Source organism: Phyllostomus hastatus, unplaced genomic scaffold, assembly GCF_019186645.2.
Source record: "Phyllostomus hastatus isolate PE091 unplaced genomic scaffold, TTU_PhHast_1.1 phas_scaffold_21, whole genome shotgun sequence".
Lineage (NCBI taxonomy): Eukaryota > Metazoa > Chordata > Mammalia > Chiroptera > Phyllostomidae > Phyllostomus > Phyllostomus hastatus.
The window spans coordinates 26,062,441-26,082,943 of NW_025334017.1; the positions used below are offsets into that span (position 1 = coordinate 26,062,441).

At 37.1% G+C, this 20,503-nt stretch overlaps 1 protein-coding gene across 2 annotated transcripts in view; it reads left to right on the forward strand.

Annotated features, from left to right (window-relative positions):
* ZFPM2 (zinc finger protein, FOG family member 2) overlaps nucleotides 1-20,503 on the forward strand; it is a 440,007-nt gene that overhangs the window by 121,481 nt on the left and 298,023 nt on the right. The window lies entirely within an intron of this gene.

Here is a 20,503-nt window from a genome sequence, read left to right on the forward strand (position 1 = left end):
ACCATAAAACCATATTTTCAGGGGTTGGGTTAGGATAGTCTGGTAGAAAGCAAGTGCGTAATGACTTCTTTGAAGAACAAGAATTTTTTATTTTTTATTTTTATATTTTAATGTTCAAAGTTTCAGACAAACATAAGATAAGAGGGAAGAGGATGGTCAATCTCCACATGCCATTTCCCAGGTTCAAAAGTTATCAACATTCTGCCAATCAGGTTTTATCAGTTTGCTCTTAATCTGCGGGGTGGTATTTTAAAGCAACTTGCTGAAATCATGTCAGTTCACCCATAGCTTTGATGTGTCTTGCTGATAAATAAGAACTTTTGTCTTAAACATAACAGCAATATCATTATAACACATAAAATACACTAATTAATATATCTAAAACTCAGTTCATCTTCCAGTTCCCCAGGTATCTTTAAAAAAAAGTGTTTATATTTGGTTTGTTGGAATCAGGATCCAAACAAGGTTCCCGTATTGGTTGACAGTGTTCTTAAGTCTTTTTGCATAGATAGTAGTCTCTCTCTCCTTTCAACTCCTCTCTCCCACTTATTTGTTGAAGAAACTGACATGTATCTGGACTATTTTTCACATTCTAGATCGGGTGGATTACATACTAGTGGTGTTGCATAACATGCTTCTCTTTCCTGCCCACATTTCTTTTAAACTGGTAGTTAAATCGAGATCTTTGTATAGATTCAGGTTCAATATCATAGGCATACATGTTTGATTCTTTTGTAACAGTCCCATGTGTCCTGGGAGCATTTTTTAAAATTCCCAGTCTATCTTTTCTCTATTGCTCAGATTGGATAATTAACTCGTTCTTCCCCCATCCACTCCATTCTGTTGTTAAGCCCAGACACTGAGTTCATGTAATAGTTTCTAAGAAAGAGGGAGTCATACCTCAGTTAAATGCTTCTGAGAGGTCATAACTGAGACCTAGAGAATTTCCTTGAATTCAGTGCCATGCAGATATTAGTGATTTTAACTCGAACTATTTCAGTTGAGTTTCTATACCAGAAGCTGGACCATTTGGTCCAGGTTGAGGTGTTTTTGATAAATAAATATATAACATATTTGGGTTCTGTGAATCTGTTTATTAATCAAATTATTCATTAAAACCATTTACTTCTTATTTCTACCTAACAATCTTTTACTCTGAAGCATTCTTAGAATAGCTTTAACAGGTAGATGGAAATTAATTAGTAGATTAATTAAATCTATTGTAAATTAATTAGTAGATTTTTTAGGAGGATCAAATGTGACAGGTCTGAAAGTTTTTGCATTAAGGCTATTCTCAGATGAGTATAGAGTTGCTGTCTGGGGTGGCGAAGAGGCCTGGAAAATGTATAGAGGTGATGGTTGCACCACCTTGTAAGTGTCCTCAGTGCCACTAACTGTAAATCGTACTGTGGTTAAAATAGTAAATTTCATATTATGCATATGTAATCACAATAAAAGTAGGCTGTATTAAAAAGAAGAATCTTTCAAACTTTAGGATTTAGGTATATGCTTCCAAAGAAATTTGTACTCTCATACTAAATTATTCTGAACCAACTACCCATTAACTTTTATAAATTATTTCAAAGTTATTTTTTATTTTCTGCCCTTATCATATCTTCAGATTTTACATAATACATTTTTGTCATTGGTTTTAAATTTTATCCTTTCAACTTTTATTTCCCAATAGCTGGTTTACCTAATAATTTGTAGGGAGTTTTGTGAGATTTATCACTTTTAGTGCGATTGATATCTAAATTTGAAAGTAATATATAATATAAATTTGATATAGGTTAGAGATACTCTTTCTTTACAGTATCCAAACTGACAGCAGCTAATGTTTTTCTGTTGTTATATTTGTTGTTGTTTTAACCCCAGGACTACGTTTGGGCCTTGGGGATTATTATATCTTTGCCTTTATAACAAACTCCTAACCTTGTTTCTAAGATTGATACTTAGAGCTTGTAATGTATTTGCCTATAAATATAATTTGCATGTGCTTGCCAAGTCTTGTACTTCATCTCTTGTACCTTTGCAGTCCCACATTGAATTCATAAAACTAATTAGTTCAAACATTTATTGAGGACTCACTGTGTGCTAGACTCAGGATAAAAAGATAATTTGGACTCAGACTATTTTCAAAAAGCTCATAGCACAAAGTCAAAGGCAGAGAAATGATGAGATAGAGGACATTGCTGTGGATTTCGTTGTAGAGATGCGTACAGCATGCAGGGGTAGCAGACAGTGAGGAAGGTCATCCACCACCAAGCAGGAGGGGCGGTGGGGAGACTGCTGAGGGAGAAGGGAAGGGTTGCTGGTGCTGGTGGTGAGACATTCTCATTATGCTAATGGAGGTTCTTGCAAAATTTGGGGGGAATAAAGGAAAAGATCTCAAGAGGGAGTGGCATAGCTTCTTGCTAACATATTTTACCATAAACTGATGAATGGAGGTACACAAGTTATGGAAGATCATAAATGAAGCCTGGAGAGACACCTGTCTCAGGCTTGGGAGGTCAGGTAAGGCCTCTCTGTGAGCATGGAAACATGTACCAATGGAAAACAGAAGAGGAGAGAAGACCACTAGCATTGCAGGCAGAGGGAGTGTAATCCACTGGGCATTGATACAGAGGGTAAATCATGGTCGGGGATCATTCAGGGACTGGCATTAGATACCTAGGTAATAGCCTATTGCAGTAGCTCTGATCCAAACTCACTAGAGATTTGGGTGCAGTGAAAGTTGCCAGCATCATCAATAACTGTTTATGTTCTCTCTGAACATGGTTGGAAAGTGGTGAAGGGGGAAGGAGGGCTCCTCGCACCGAAACCCTAGCACAGGAAAGCCGTCATCTGGGGAGCAGGCAGGACAGCTCGGTCTCGGAGCGTCTGCCCTGAATGTTGGTCGCACACACGCGTTCTTCTGAGCAATATAAAAGCAAGAGTTTTCTTACGGTTGCATAAACAAAATGAACCTTCATTTTTATTCGGCAAGGAAAAATGCTTTATTCATGGTGAAAAAAATATTTTAACTATTTTAAGTCATTAAATTTAATGATTATCATTACATTTATATCCCATTTGAATATAAATATGGCACTTTATAAAGCATTCAACCACATAAAAAGTACTTTTATTCACATTGATATGTATTGTAGGAAAATATTCTTTGATTTTAAAGAACTAGATATTTTTGAAAAGCCCAAATTATTCATTCATTAAAAATCATAATTATGATTGTGTGGCAAAATTAATTTTCTATAAAATAGGTTTTTCTGTCTGGAAAATGGAATTGAATTATTTTAAGAACTCATATAACTTAAGGCTAACATTTCATGCCGCTAATTATGACTAATATATGGTAGAATATTTTAGCACATTTTAAAACTAAATAGATTGTTAGTTAACTTCACCTTCTGGATGTAACTCATTTTTTACTTTTATTTTTTTTTAAAGATTTTATTTATTTATTTTTAGAGAGAGGGAAAGGGAGGAAAAAAGAGAGGGAAAGAAACATCAGTGTGTGGTTGCCTCTCGCACACCACTACTGGGGACGTGGCCTATAACCCAGGCGTGTGCCCTAGACTGGGAATCGAACTGGCCACCCTTTGCTTCTCAGTCCGGTACTCAATCCACTGAGCCACACCAGCCAGGGTGCACTTTTTACTTTTAAAGGTAAACATAATAAAATGAAAATATAATTATCAGATATTTTAATAAAGCAATAATAAATCAATTAAAATGTACATATATAACAAAAACGTGAAATATTTTAATTATGGTTTAAAAGTACATGAGATTAATACTTCTGATTCCCTTTGGGCATTTGATATTATTATATTTGTATAATTCATGACATTTCATTCATTGAGCTCATTGACATTCTTTTTTAAAAATCATAAAACATAGAAATAAAAGTACCAATAAAGGTAAAATCAGTAAATGAGATAATCTAAAGCATTTATTTTTCCAGAGTGTTGTTTTCTTGAAATGATCAAAACAAAACCCATTTAGAATTAATGTGGAGGTCCTTGAACTCTTCTCTGGGCAGATTTTCCTCTCCTGTGAACTTTTTAGCTTTCCCCTTTCCATTTGCAGCTCTAGTAACTAATATTTACTGAGAGTTTACCATGTGCCAGTCACTACTGTAGGCTTGGGAAAATAAGAGCAAACAGATTCTCAAGGGTTTCCCTCATAATGACTCTAGGAATATTGTTTTCCTCTTGACCAATGGGGGAAGAATACTAGGTAAGGTCATAATGCAAATAATCATGAAATAAATATTAAGCAACTTGACCCCAGAGATTGTGCTCATTATCTTACTTCTTTCTCTCTATTTTCCATGCAATGAACATCTTTTTATTATGGCACCTGTTATTTGCTGACATATTTTGACATCCCTTTGCCTAACTGAGTGTTGTCTTCTTCCTTCCCTAAAATACAAGCGAGGAAAAAATGTTTTCTTTTCTTTAAACCTATTAAACTTAGTTTATACTTCAGTAAAATTTTTGTAAAATCTAAAGCTTCCCTTTCTAGTGCCCAACTTTTTTGGTTACTACAATGTGTTTAATTTGTCTGGTTTTTTTCCTGGAAAACACAGATGATAAGTCATAACAGCTATCATCTATTGAGCATCCTGTCCCTAGTAATATAGCCGAGAAGTGACCCAGCTCAGATTCTTGTGAAGGATGGCAACATCCCTTTAAAGAATGCTTCCTTTTCCCTAGGCACTACATGAAGGGATTTCGCTAGTTACCTCCTTTAATTGTCACAAGCCCAAGAGGCTCTGCCTAGTTTATAGGGGAGGATGTTACGTGTTAGGGTAGTGAGGTAGTTTACTTAGTCTCATGCTGCTAGCACATCAAGCTTCTAGGGGCGGTAGGGGGGACAATCCGAGATGAAAAATGGTTTTGCATTTGGTTCCTCTGTTTAACAGCTCAGTAAACTGGGACAAATTCATCTTTTTTCCCCTTCATCTTTCTCATCTGTAAAATGGAAGTGCTGCGTACCTGCTTCGTAGGGTTTTGGGAGCATTGCACAAGGGAATTACTGAGAAGAGCGTCTCACCCAAGTGCTGTGCGAGGGATGTAAGTGTGAATCACATCACCATCATCATCATCATTACTTTAGAGCCAGAAACGTTTTCTGTCTTAAGTCTTGCCTTCAACCTCGTTTCTTCTTCTCCACTGGATTTCCTTACATTTTCAATGGCCAGAGAAATCATGAGTCAGTTTATATCTAACTTTTTCAGAAAACCAGGGTCTTGTAGGTTGAACATCCTTGATTGGAGTAAAACTTTCAGTTGAATATGAAGTGCTAAAGTACTTTAGGTTTTTAAACAAATTGAGGCATTTCTTGATAATGCTCACAGTCTCTTCCACTAAGGATTTAGGGTGACATAAAGATGAATAATGAAATCATGGACTAAATTATTAAAGTAGATGAAATAAAACATGGGGAGAAAAACAGCAGAGACAGAGACAATATAATAGCAGTGCTGTCTCAACCATGGAGTCCAGGATAATCACTCAAAAAGGGCTCACAATCTCCATTTGTTCCCTGGGCTGTCTTTTCTCGGCACCTTTGTCTGGTGTTTGGAGGGCCTTGAGGTGGTTCTGAATTTCCTTCCTTTCTTTCTTTCCTTTTCCCCTTTTCTTGGCACTTTCTCCACGCATTTCTTCAGGCATTCGTACCACATTTTTCTCATGAGATTTCTATTCTCAGTCAGTTTTATCTTTTAATTTTATGGCCCATCCGGAACTGCTCAGCTCACTTTCTGAAGGAGAAATAAGAAAGGCAAACAAAATAGAAATAGACGCATAGATACGGAGAACAGACTGACAGCTGTCAGAGGGGTGGGGAAGGGGGCTGAGTGAGGAAGGTGAAAGGATTAAGCAAACAAAAAAATCATAGACAAAAGGGAGGTGAATATCAGAGGGAAAGGGGAGGTGGGGGAGATCGAAAAAGGTAAAGGGGGGATAAAGAGTGACGGATGGAAACTTGGTATGGGGTGGTAAACACACAATACAATATGCAGATGATGTATCATAGAATTGGACTCCTTAAACCTATATAATTTTATTAACTAATGTCACTCCAATAAATTCAATTAAAAAAAAGGAAGTGCAAAATGTTACCAAATCTTTCCTTCCATGTTTTCAAAAATTGCAACACTGGCTACTTTCTATTGTGTATGCTTTTAGAAAAATTCCTTTAAAAAATCAAATATATGCTTATCATTATTTTAATAAAACCTCCCCTGAGTAAGTCAATTCCATAGAATTGGAAGAAATGAAGTTTGCAGTGAATGGGGGATGCCACTGGTGTTCAATAGGGAGCCATTAAAAATAGACCAATGCATAAGACATTTTTTGCAGTTTTCAATTTGTAAGAAAATGAATTCATTAGAGGGTACAAGGGAGAGAGAAATTTGTCAGTTGGAATGTTGGAGAATGCAGGCTCCTGATGAGACCAGCAGAGGAGACAAACCTTGCGTACTGATGCAGATTAGGCCTCGGAAGATGAGGGCGTAAAAGGGATTTAATGGTGGGGTGGATTATAGAAATCCATGTAACAATGTTAAATAATTACAGTTCCAACCGAGATCAAAGCAGGGCTGATTGAACTCCCTCAAGCTGTTAACACGAAGTATCTGGAAGGGGGGGAAACCCCTGCCTTGGAGATTGGTCAGCCTGGGCAAGCAATGTATGCAATGCAATCTATAGAAGTTCTGGCTATGGAGGGCACCAGTTGTGGAGGAGGAAGGATGGAGGAGGCGACCTGCATGGGGATTTCCTCGCCTGGAGCTTGATATAAAAAGGGACTTTTGGAGCTGTTTGTAATTTGGTTGAAATTGCTAAAAAAAATATGTGTGTGATTAACTTTTTCCTTTAGAGGATGGAGAAATGGCACTTATTCAATTACATTGCAAATGTCAATGGGAATTTCTGTAATTGATTTATTTACCGTTCTTGAGTTTTCCCTTTGAGGAAAATTTTACTTTCACTGCATATACCAGAGTGCTAGTGACTATAGGTAAGGTTAACTGAAATAAATGAATGAATGAATGAATGAATGAATGAATGAATAAATAAATAAATAAATAAATAAATAAATAAAACTTCTTTGTGGAAGACACATTTACCTGCAGAAGGAGCAAAAAATATCTTGACTAATAATGGGGAAACAAATTCTATTACATTTGCACATGTGGTTTTGTTTGATTTTCTAATGACCCCAAACATTATAAAATGTTGAATTATAAAACAATTGGAGCTAGTTATAAAATGAGAGAACCAATTCAGTTGACCCTAATCCCAAGATTTTGGGACAAATTTAATGTAGGACTATTTATCTACATCTCTCTGTCTGTATATTATATGATAAAACAAAGAGGGAAGTGTAGTTCTACAACGTACAGAGGCATCTTTTATTTATTTTTCACAAAATTGAATTGTTTAATATTTTTAAATCACAAAAATGCAAAGCCAACAAATATTAAAACTGCATTTATAGAATCGTACTTCTGTATTTTGTTATCCAGTGAAAATGTGTGGTTTACAGACATAGTTGAGCTGCATAGTTGACATAAAGAGGCGAATTATACAGTTTAAAAGCCAAATATTTGCAAATGCTTTTTTATGACACTGTATATTTTGTCTAGAATTTCACTCAGGAAGGATTAGAACATATTTCCGTAAACCACATGGCATTTCTAGTACAATGGTAGTTTTAAGATTCAGGCTGTGTGGGATTGAGCTAGCCACCTAATTTTAAATTTTGAAAACCTTTATGTCAGAAGATGAAATATTGATCTAAATAATAGGCAGTAAATACACACACACACAATACACAGTGCTTAAGAAATTGGTAATGACTTCTTAAAGGCAAATTGTTTTTGTATATCCGAATCTGGGTTTTTATTAGAGTAATTAAATTTTTTTTCTAAATCAAGTACATTCACCTAAACATTCAGGTAAGGGTGTTTTAAGAATGAAGACTTCCTACTGCATGTGTCCAATCAGAGAAGACAACCAGAGTGGTAGACGATGCCTCACCAAATCTGGGTGATGAGGGCTTTCACTCCATGGCTTTCCTTAGGTGGAGGTTTTATGGCATTGCATTTATTTTTAAATATTTTAATATGAGTGCACTTTCTTTGCCAAACCAATTTCTATTTTTATAGGGGTACAGATGTGTTAGCTAAAAGATCTTTTCTCAGCTGTGGGAAACGTTGCTCATATGTAAAGCATTATTTAAAAATCCTACTCGTGGCATTGGTGAAGATGATAAATTATGGGATTAAACTGTTTAATGAATACACTGAGTATACTTAAAAGGATTAAAACAACAATAAAAATATAAATTAAGACAGTTTCTACAAGTAACCAGCCAATTATTAGTCAATTTTATAGTTTCCCCCACATTTTTATGTTTAGAATGTCAGTAAAGTTCTAAAGCTGGTCTTATATATTTCACAACTGAATAATGTGGTTATTTTATTTACATTTCTCTTTATTGTGTCTTTGCATTTACTGGTCCACAAAACGTTCCTTCTCATTATTTTCGTAGGTTCTTCTACATTACAGAAGATTTATAAAACATAAAAGAGGGCCATTAATTACCCAAGTTACCCATACTGAAATGTTTTTACTTTAGGTTGTAACTTTAATTTTTTCATTGCTGTTTAAAGAAATATTATTTATCCACATAAAAGTACATACTTGAGACTAAATGCCAAACAAAATCATTTTTAAAAGTTGCCTTATTTTCTTATCTTGAAGAGGGTTTTGTTCTAAGAATGCAAGGGGTGTCATGGCTGTCGGTGAGTTTGGCATCACACAAAAATTCTGAAATTATAATAAGATGGAAAAAGAGAAGCCTAGAATGTCTCTTCATACTAAACGAGGTTTAGATCCTAGCTCAATGTTTCATTAATTATTAGTTGAATGACCTTGGAAACTTTGCTACTAGCTTGGAATTTTAGGCTGCTTATGAAAACGATGCCTACGTCATAGATGTGCTGTGCGAATTAAACAAGGTCAAGTGAAACGTCGTATTTGTTCCCAGTCACGATGCAGGTCTTGGTAGGTGGAGGGCTGCAATGGGAACTGTCCAGTCCCCTTTCCCCTTAAAGCCCGGTGATGGCAAAGGGTGGGTGGAGAATGCTGACCTTGAACTGGCAATTCCTAAGTATACTCTTCATCCTAACACAACTCTTTTTAGCAAAGTGAAACGTAAGAATCTGAGGATGAGTGATTTTCACTTTTACTTTGTGTTTCTGATCCTCAGTTCTTCCACTAGCAAATGAGGGTGCCAGTACCTTCTTCTTAAAGTGTGTCTCAAATAGAAGGAAGCACAATTTACATATGCCTGGAATGCAGATATACTCAATTATGGAGAGTTATCACTGTTTTATTATTATGCCAAAAATGCTGGTAGGAACTGGCTTTTAAAAATGCTAAGCCCAGTGGTTACTAAATATGTATTGAATTTTCGTATATGATGGGCATTCTGCTGAGCAGTGAGAACACTGAGATCAATAAAACAGAAGCAATTGTTGGCCTCATGGGGCTTGCACTGTGCAGTGACCATGAAAATGCCATTGAATCACCATTAAATCTATCAAAACATTTTAAAGGTGTTTATTTTAATGGTTATAGAAGTAATACACCTGTTCTTTCAGGACTGCATAGTTTCATGGAAGGAAAAAAAATAATGTGGTAATCTCCTCCACCTCACTGTTTTACGCTATTTCTTCCACCCTAACACCGTCTTAAGGGAACATCTCTCATTTCCTTATCAATAGTCTGTGTCTACCATCACCCAGGTCCCTTATCTCATCGCTCTTTGCTGGGCTCTCTTATCCACTCCTCACTGCTCCATCTAGACCACAGTTTCATCTTCTTTGTTCAACCAGCCACACTTAACTTCTCCAGGTCCAGACCTCCTGGTTCCACCACTCTACCATTCAGCCAGGCACCTTTTCTCCATTGTTACTTGCTAATCTCATGTTTCCCTTAGGACTCTTGCCAGCACTACTCACCACTCACCTGCCATTTATAAGCTTTCCTTCTGGCGTACCTCCACCACTCCTGGCTATTTCACTGTAGTTGTGGCCATCGCCCCCTGAAGTTCCCTCATTTACAACAACTCTTTATTCTTCTCCCTTAGCCAGTATTGCTTCCACATACTCAGAAATTCCCTTCTCTGTTTATAACCATCTCTGCATTTCCCTGGAGCCCTACATAGCTCCTGGCTTCATTTCCGATATTACCCAGTCTCAACTCCATAACCTATGATTTCCACTTTGCAGTTGTTCGTCCCTTAAATTGCTTGACCTCCTGGAATCTGACCTACCATTGCCTCACTATAAGGGTGGGGAATAGGTAGTCTCTATTCCTGCTACTTATAGCACCAGGCAAAAATAGCTTACGTGGATTAAATGAGCATTTATTATGTATGAGGCACTGTGCCAGACACTTAATAAGCAACATCTCACACAATCCTCTCAACATCTAAGGACCCAGAGAAATCATGTAAGTTCATTGGGGTCATTACAAGTTTAAGTTACTACTGGTTGTTGTATTTATTTCCAGGTAACCTTGTATTAAACCTCCACAGCAGTTCTCATAAAACTCCCCAATCCTAGAACCATTCATTCTCTTTCTACTTTTCTCTCCACTACTCTGCTTAATGCAGAACATTTTTTTTAATGTGAGCAATTCCTTTGTGAAGACCTTTCAAAATTCACAACTCTCATTTGTCTCTTTGGGTGGAAGCCTCCTCAGAGTGCATGAATCTAGAAACATTGTTGCTTAGAGGTATTACAACCTTTGATCACGCAGCCATGTCACCAGATATTTTTCCTATTAGCTTTGCCCAGTTATATAATGAGTTTTCCCAACTTCAAGGTGACTCTGCTTTAATGTTGCTTTTAGTTCTCTCAGTATGATCTCTAATATTTCAGCTTACCCACTCTTAATTAATTGCAGCTTGTGATTAAAAGAAAATGACCTCTCTGTTTTGTGAGAATTTTCCTGTAATGAACTTCTCTTCTTGTTGCATATCTCCTTTACCCTTTCTTACCCTTCCTCTCTCTCTATCAGTTCCCTGTTCCTTTTTATCCCCGAGTATCTCATCGTTCTTCTGTCTTCAGTTCCTACCTAGCTTACTTCTTTTCTGCCTGTCCACCTCTCCCCATCTTATTCATTCGTTCCTGCCTGCCTGCAGTCAGGAACTGTTTATTGAGCACGTACAGTGTGGTGGGTTCGGAAGTCCCACAGCCTAACGTCACATATTGGCTTCCGCACCTCTGAGCTCCGAGAACTTGAGCGAGCCCCTGAATGTCTCTGTGCCTCCGTTTCCTCATCTGTCAAACAGGGATAATAGTATTTGCATCAGTGATCAATGAGAACAGCTAAAGATTAGTATGGACTTCATTTCAGTAAGGTGTTAACACTTTCCCTATAGTAGTTCAGCCTCATAAAACACTGCGATGTAGAAGCTGTTATTCATCCCATATTTACTCAAGGGGTTATATGCATATCTTTTCATAATTTGTTCAATGTAGCAAAGCCATCTAGCTCATCTGAGTATTAAACTAGCTCATTCATGTAAAGTGCTTAGCAAAGTGCCTGGTACAGAATAAAAGCTCAAAGACATTTGGCTATTATAATTATTAGTCATTATAAATATTCCCATTTTACTACCCAGTGAGTATTCAGTTAATATTAACTATTGCTGCTGTAATAATGAGGAAGGCACCGTGCTAGGTGCCCTGGGTATAAATGATCCATCAAATATAATGGCTACACTCGGGAAGTTTACAATATATTAAAGGACTTAAGAAACTTATTTTCTGTTTCTCTTTCCCCTTTTTCTTTTCCTTCTCATTTTCTTCCTCATCCTCTGCCTCCTGCACATCTCACTGGGAACAGTTTCCGATCACCCCTTTCATTGCTTAGATCTCTCCGTTTCAGTCTGCTCCTGGCTCCTCACGATGTGTTAGACACAGTCTCTTGTTCAGTTGGTTCCATCTCGAACATATTCTCATCGGCAAACTATGAATAAAGTCAATGTCAGCTTGAGGACAGAATCGAGCAGGGTGATGATTTTTCTGTGTATGGGGTGGGCAAAAGTAGATTTGTAGTTGTTCATAAGGAATAAGACGGGCAGGTTATGGTTATTACAAGAGCTGTACTAAGCCTGTGTTTTGTGTACTCATAAATATAAACCTACTTTTGCCCACCCCGGTATGTAATTAGTATACGTATATTGAGTGCTCATGGGGACTGGGGTTGGATATACCATGGTCAGCATGACTTCAGGGGTAGAATCAAAATCCCAAGGGAGCACCAAGAGGTTAATCAGCCTCTTCCAGTCTAAATGAGGGGCACATTGGGAGAGGAATGTTTTGGACAGGGAGAGGTGAACTTACCCAGTCAATGCATGGCAGGAGTAACAGGATGTCAACTCTGATCATCGTAATATAGACGGTGACTGGCTGGCCAGTCACTAGTGTGTTTCTCCCAAAGAAGTGGGGCAGTGATGAGAGGTGGGGATAGGCCTGTCTGGAATCAGAACCCTTTTCAGTAGGCCCCAAACTGAAGCTTGCTTGTGGAGGGCTTCTTCCCAAGTTCTGCCCTGAGATGTCAGTGACTCTCCTTCAGTGCTGGGAATTCCAGTCCTGACAAGAGCAGGAGTTCTGCTTAACTCGAACTCCGTCGGATCTATTACTGGATTTTAATGCACCTTCAGAGTTTCTTTTTCATAAAGATCATTTAGATTAAACTTCCAGGATTTGACCTTTTCACAGAATCATTTCGATAATTTCCCAAGACCCCAATTTTCTGGGCTGGTGTTTCACAAAATGTGGTCAGTGGACTCCTGGAGCACCCCCCCCCCCAGAAAAAGCAAATTACAAAATCCATAAAATTTTTATGCACAGTCATGTTTGAGAATGTGTATAGGCACCTGATAGAAAAATTGGAGGCCAATGAGCACTAATGGCCTTGCATTTAATTTGGCAAAATGTATGGAAGAAAAGTACATCTGAGTAAGTTTCCTAATATGCTTTCAGAGAATCAGGGCAATATTTATTATATTGCTATAAACATAAGCACATTTATCCCTGTCTCATTATCTGCTTGGAACTACCAAGTTAAAACATAGGCTACTATGGAATCTGAAATAATCAAGGTATCAATTTACTGCTTCATCCAAGTAAATATCCCTGATAATGTACTTAGTAGATATTTTATTTCAATCAGCATCACAGAATGCATGCCATTGAATCATTAGTGATTAGAATTAATGCAATCTAATTCCTATAACTGGAGGATAATTTAGATATAAAAAACTAATTGACATCCAACTTCTAAACACTTCTTTTCTTGTATTTTGTTTTTTACATCCCTTTGATTTCACATTTCACTCACCTGGAGCATGCCCTGCCTCCCCTACCTTTGCCCTAAACTGACTCATCCTGCAAGATCCAAGTCAGGGTCTTCTATGGTCTTTCTCTTCTTGAGGTGGGGGATGGAGGCAGGGGTCTGTGGCAACAGCAGTTCTTCCAATTTATTTAGTAATGAATCAAATACCGTTTGGTGGCATTTTATCTCTTATTCATATAAACTGTTGTTTATAATCTTGTTTTGACCATTTTATATGTTCATTTTTTTACCTGCCTAACTAGTTGACCACTTCTTTATATCCCCAAGGGAGCCCACCACAGAATCTCAAATACAAGAGGTGCTCAGTAAATAATTAGTGATTTGAGATATATTCAATTTTTGTGGGTGAAGGAGGAAAGAAAAAAATCAGCTATGCCACAGTTTGCTTCAAGACGGCCAAAGACAAGCCCGAAGTCCATGGAGTTCGGATTGCTGTTGTAACAATCTTCTGTATCTAGAGGGAACCCTGTAGGGTAATGGATTAAAGAAATGCATTTCTCCCTCCCTTCAAAGCCTTTAGAAAAATTGGTACTCAGACTTAGAAAATTGGTTTGTATTAATGTACTTAACTATATGTATGCTATACAAATGCATTTGTGTGTGTGTATAGATTCACACACGTGTACAAACACATACAGATGTGTACACACAGACATAAACACCCATGTATGTATAAAATGTATATATACAATGCACTGGCTTTTAATAGTGGGGAGAGAATCTAATGGACTTTATTCTTTGATTGTACAGCTTAGATTGGAAAAGTTCCAAAGTACTTACAGGGCTCTGCTGCCTTAAACAGCCTACCCCGCCATATGGCAGTTTTACTGTGCTGGTTCAGTTGTAATTGATTTATATTGGATGATGATGATATACATGGTAGTCCATTAACAAAGTGGCTAAGCTGGGTTCTTGACTACTGGATACACTCCAGTGTAAAATCTAAGGGTGTTTCTTCCTAGTTTTCAGTTTCAGTTTTTTCCTTTCCTATCTCTCTATGGTTCTGTGTTCCTATGTCTAAAAGATGCATGCCAGGGGAAGATGGACAGTGGACATGTATTCTGCGTTGCTTGCTTTAAGGCTGACGAAAAGCTATTATGTCGACGATCATCTTTAGTCCAGTATTTAGCAACAACTAGTTAGTTCTCAGCTACTCATGTTAGCAACAATCAGGAAGCTTGTAAATCCACTGTGAATTAACTAACTTAATGTCAACCAACAGTTTAAAATGCTACCAACATTTTAAACACAGAGGCTAGTGAGAAAGGAAATATTTGTGATTTTCTTCCATTTTTTAATTTTTTTCCTTTTTTGTGTCTCTAAATAATGTCATTAATAAGTTAAAAAGCAAAAGACCAACAAGTAACCTTCACAAAGCTTATAAAATCCTTAAATATGAAAAAGTAATTAAGAATTCTATGGAAAATTCATATAACTTATCTTGTAATCTAATTTTTAGTAAATATTAACTATCATCTATGAGCTGATAAGTGATTATGTATTAATTTGCAAACCAGAGAGGTGAATATTTATAATTAAGGCAATTAAAACAATCTTAGGACCAATTGAGTGCAGAAATGATCGTGTGGGAGAATGTGGCTTAAAAAACATCCATCATAGATGACTACCCTCCCCCACCTTTTCACAGTTCACCCAGGGTTAGCTGCTGCTGCTGCTGCTTCTTCCATTTTTGTTACAGTTTCCAAGGCCTATTGCCCTCAGGGGAAACCCGTGTCCTGGTCCTGGGTCCTGGTGGGTAGAGTCTCTCAGAACTTCCTCATTCTGTGATTCAGTAGCCTGTACCAATTCAGTCAGAATAAAAGAACATCCATATAAGCAAATAAAATGTGGATTTAATGCAGAGTTCCTGATTTATTGAAAAACATTGGCTAAAAGTACTTCATTTCTTTTACTGCTGCAATAAAGTGATTTTACAGTTAGTAACATATAACTTCCAGGAGTGACAAATTTGGTACTTAAAAAATATTTAGGTTAAAAAAAAACCCTGTCACTTCTACTAAGTCATTTTTAGAGCGTAATCATTTTAATTCTTCCCTCTCTCTAATTTTATAACCAAGAGACAACCTTTCCAAGGAAAATCCCTAACCTCCTGTAAAGAACCTCTCTGCTTCTCATTGTTACGACCCTCCACCAATGTTTAGTGAAGTTATGGCAGCCTGGAAATTAGGAAACAGTTGGGTGCTTCTTCTTGATGCCCTGTGCACATAATAAATAAGCACCATCAATTTTAAACAGATTGAATGTGCAAGTTTCACATAAAACCTTTGCTGGTTAGCAGAGATCAAGTGTTTGAACTGCTTAGTGCTTGTGATTCACTGAGGAAATATGGAAATATGGAGTGTCTGGTCACAATGCTATATCCAAAGAGAATTTGCAAGTGCCAAAAGATTAAAGCTGAGGAAGAAACTAGCCTGGATTTAAGATGATTTCGGATATGCATATTAAAAAACTTCAATAGGAATCTGAAAAGCATTTTTAACATTGTGTCTGGTACTCATTAGTGGATAGTATTTTTTCACACAAATACATGTTGAAATGAGATTTTCCAGCCACTGTTAACTTTTAACAGAAGAATTTTTAACAGTTTGCTTATTGATTTAGAGAAATGTCTGTTTTCTTGGAAGGCAGCTTTCAATGCACACATTTAATTTTGAAACTCATTTTAAAAAATTAGGAATTTCCAGAACTTGGCCATGAAAGAAAAAACCTAAGGAAGTGGTGCTGAAAATGAGGTGTTCATCATAAATACGTATGGGACTTAAGAAATAAGGGAGAGTTAGGTCAGCCAAGTCAGAATTTTATGGCATAGCTGTGTGGATCTTGGTAGTTTTAGAAACCTGTATACATGATTTTGGTGTGCACTTAAAGAGTCAGAGCATTTGTCAAGTATTTATTCTGGTTAATGCCATGTACACTATTTTTCAGGGCAAATGTGACTTTTAGTTGCTCTTAAAATGGTCCTCCTCAGAGCTCCTTGATTATTCCCTATCAGTCCCCCATAATCCTCCAGAGGGTGGCCTCTCTCATAGCATCTCCTGTCCTTCAAGTCAGTGTTTTGGACAGTTTTCTCTCCTCCGCTAATTGACTGGAAGCTCTGGGAGATGGGAACCATGTCCACCTTGCTCCCCATATTATTACCAGGGATTAGCATCATGTTTGGCTCATTATAGCCACTTGATCAAGTTTTATTGAATAATGTAGAATTCAGCGTTGCTTTTTTTTTGCATGAAAACATGTGTCTTTTAAAAGAGCATGCTCAATAGTGATTTGGACGAAAAGTATGGTGGAATTGGGGAAGGGAGTGTCAGGGGTTGGGATAGCGTGGGGGGCATGGACATCACAGCACCACAGCTTTCAGGTAGAAGTTCCCATCCCAGCCCAAAGTTTCTTTGCATTTGGTTGTGCGGTCGTCCACACACCAGCGAGACAATGCAGGCTGCAAACACATGCCAACTCTCTGTCTTTATGTGTGCTCAGGCTATGCAGTTATACTTTTTATTCTACATGGAAAAGGGAGAAAATTTTATTTATCATAAAACATAATTCAATGACTGTGATAAACATTTTCTTCAAAAAGGTATCTATAGGATTGGTAGTGGATTTTTGGTACATTTTTCAAGAATTGGTTTACTTGCATGTCATAGTGAACCATAATGAAATAACTTCAGTCAGCTGATTTCTTTCTGATATCCATCAAATGGGCAGGGAATTACATAAAGACTGTCCACTATACCATCGTCAAGTTAAGTTGTATTTCGTGGGTAGGAGAAGTAAAATGCTCTTTCAGAAGAATACTCAGTGATTTTTAAAACTTTCTTCTGTGACTTGGCTATTGGTGATGACCTTGAAAAGTATTGCATAGCAATGTTTATGGGCATTTATATTAAGTAATGACTTCCCCCATTCCTCCAATGCAGAAACTGAGGTTTAAAATTTTTACGTGTATGACTTTCTGGAGGTTACATAACTAGTTAGTGGCAGATCTAGGGCGAGAAACTGTCTGTCTAACTTCTTTCAGGTCTTTCCGTCCCAGCACTACTCCGAGTTTTTCTACCTCAGGATTCTATTCATCACTTCTTTCCTTACTGCACAATGCACTAAACTCAATGGTAGGAATTGTTTAATTTGGACTCCAGAGGAAATGAATTCCTTTAAGAATAAGGACATGAAATTCTGTTCCAAATTTGCAAAGTAACAATGAGTCATTTGACATCACTCTAATACATTGTTTTTCTAGTTAGACATCTCCCATTTAAAGGCTGTTGAACATGGGAACAGAAGCTGGCACACCTCAAGTCCAGTGTCAGCACTCAGCCCCCGTGCTTCTTGGCAGTGTGGTGTGGGGTAATTGCTCTAGCTTCTCTAGTGTTACCTGTCCTCATTTATAACATCAAATATTAGTTAAAACTGATTTGAAGATTAAATGATAAAGTATGTTGAACTGGCTATGTAAACTGTACTGTAAAAGTACTATGCAGAAGTTGTTTTTAGCACTGTAGGTTTCTACTTATCCAACATAATGTTCCATAAGAACATTCTTATGAATGGAATATGTCAACAGGACTTGCTACCCTCTGTTCTTCTCATGACCTGATGATACTCTGCCCATACTATAGGTGCCAGAGCCAGGGAGAGCTGAAACAATACACCTCCTAATGGCCTTGATTCATGATGGGAATTATCAGGATGGGTTGGGAGCAGGGTTCTGTTACTCACTCTTGTAGTTTGAGGCTTCTTGATGATGTGGAACTTTATTTTCATATGATCAGAAATAAGTAAGAACCTTAAAATTTGAAGACATCTTAAAGGTACTGATAACTAGATACCCAGGCCTCATCCCTGTGAATATTCATTCTATAGATGTAGAAAGAAGTCTTGGAACTACATTTATAATAACTGCCTTCTCCCTGTAGGAGCTCAGGTGATTCGGCTCACCACCAGCTTGGGAGTGACAAGCTCTACCTTAAAAGACATAGCCTTCAAATTCCTGATCAGGTTATTCTTCTCCTCCCTTTGGTTAAGGTTTTCTTGGAGCTCAACCAAAGTACATACTCAGTTTTGCCACCTAAAACATTAGCATGAAGAAGGAACCAAAGATAATGTAAGCATTTTTTTCTCCTTTCCGGTTAGTTTTTATAAACCTTCAATATGTATTCTAGAAAAACATGAAAATCTGTTGGCAGAAAGTGAAACTTTTCACTTTCATCTGAAAGACTATAAATTCTTAATTTTTATATCATGTTCTTAGCTGACATGATAATGATGAAGTTTCTTATTTGCTTTATCTGACTCTGAGGTTAATTTTGTATTGACTCAACATTCAGATACTCAGATTGAGTTTACAATTCAGATGGACATGTGGAAGCTAGTATCATTGTGAGAAAACTAGGGAATTATATGGACAGGCATTTCTTTTTATTTCTTAACTTCTTACTGTCTTTCAGAACTGGGGAAAATGGGTAAAAACTGTTATTTTAATTTTTCCCAATAGACTTTGCTTTTTTTAGACTATAAAATCCTTGGAGTTAGGTACATTTTTAAAAAATGTAAGTGTTACTCCCTCTAAATCTCAGTTTTATGCCTTGTATATAGAAGGTAATGTGAAAAAATGTGTTCATTCTTCTAAACCATTTAGTGTGGTAATGTCTACAATTATTTTTAAGATAAATGCAACTTAGTTCAAGCCCGTGCAGCCAGTGAAATATTTAGTGCTATCATTCTTGAAGCACAGAGATCTAGAATTATTCATTGTAAACAAGAAAAAAATTATTGGAAGATCTTGCTGCTTTTTTTTTACAGTTTGACTCTATTTTTACAGTTTGTTATTGGAAATAAAAGGATGTCTCACACTTCTAAAAGTAAAAGCCATTAAACACTCATTTTCTGAGAGAATCTATAATATTTATTGTCCATAACCTGAAGATAGTATTAAAACCTATTTGTAAAAATTAGGACTACATGTTTGGTGGGCTTTTCATGGGGGAATGATAGCTAGTGCTTTGCCAGTACTGTACTATAGAATTCAACTCACTTCTGTGTCTCACAGGGGTGTCAAACTCATTTGCACTGGGGGTCGCGTCAGCCTCATGGTTGCCTTCAAAGGGCTGAGTGTAATTTTAGGACTGTGTGAATGTAACTCCCCCTTAACTAGGGGCATGGAGCTCTACATTCAGCCCGTGGAAGGCAACTGCAAGGCTGATGTGGCCCCTGGTGAAAACGAGTTTGACACCCCTGGTGTGTCAGATATCCTGATTATTTTAGTCTCATTCTGTTTCAAAGTTGCTTTTATTGCATTACATGAACCAAGACACTGCCACATTGATGAGCCACCTGAACTCCTTATCAAGCATCAAGCAGTGTGGTAGGTTACCACAGGCTCTAAGCTCAGTTAGTATTGGTTTGGCCAAGAGTCCACTTAGTTTCTTCTGTAAAATAAAAAAAACCACACTTCATTTTCACCAATTATTTTATTGATTTGGATATTTTGAGTATGTTGGTTATCTCCCACTATTGGCTTCTAGTGGGTTGAGGCCAATGGTGCTGTTAAACATCTTCCAGTGCATAAGGCAGCCCCACAGCAAAGAAATATTTGGCCAAAATGTCAAAGTACAAGAAAATTTGCAAACCACTTTTCACACATTCACCCAGTCACTGTGCAAGTATTTTTTTGCATTTCAGTTGCATTTTTACCTTTTTTGAAATAATAAAGCATAATATGCCAAAAATGTTATGTATCTTCTTCCACCTTCAATATTAAAATGGCTGTACCAAAATTCACCAATTTTGTTTTTTTAAAGAAATGCACACTGATGTAACAGCTGTCACAATGCATTCTAACAAAATTATTTTGCCTAAAGTGAAAGACAACTAAGCACCACTAGAGCCATTGTATGGAAAAAGCTGAACAAACTTTTTGGTCAACCCAATACCTTGATAGTCTTTTGAGAGTGGTACATGGTTTTCTTGTCAGTGACTTTTCTACTAGCACCTGCTCATTGCTTCATTTGACTGATGTCAATTCTAAATTCTCTTCCATG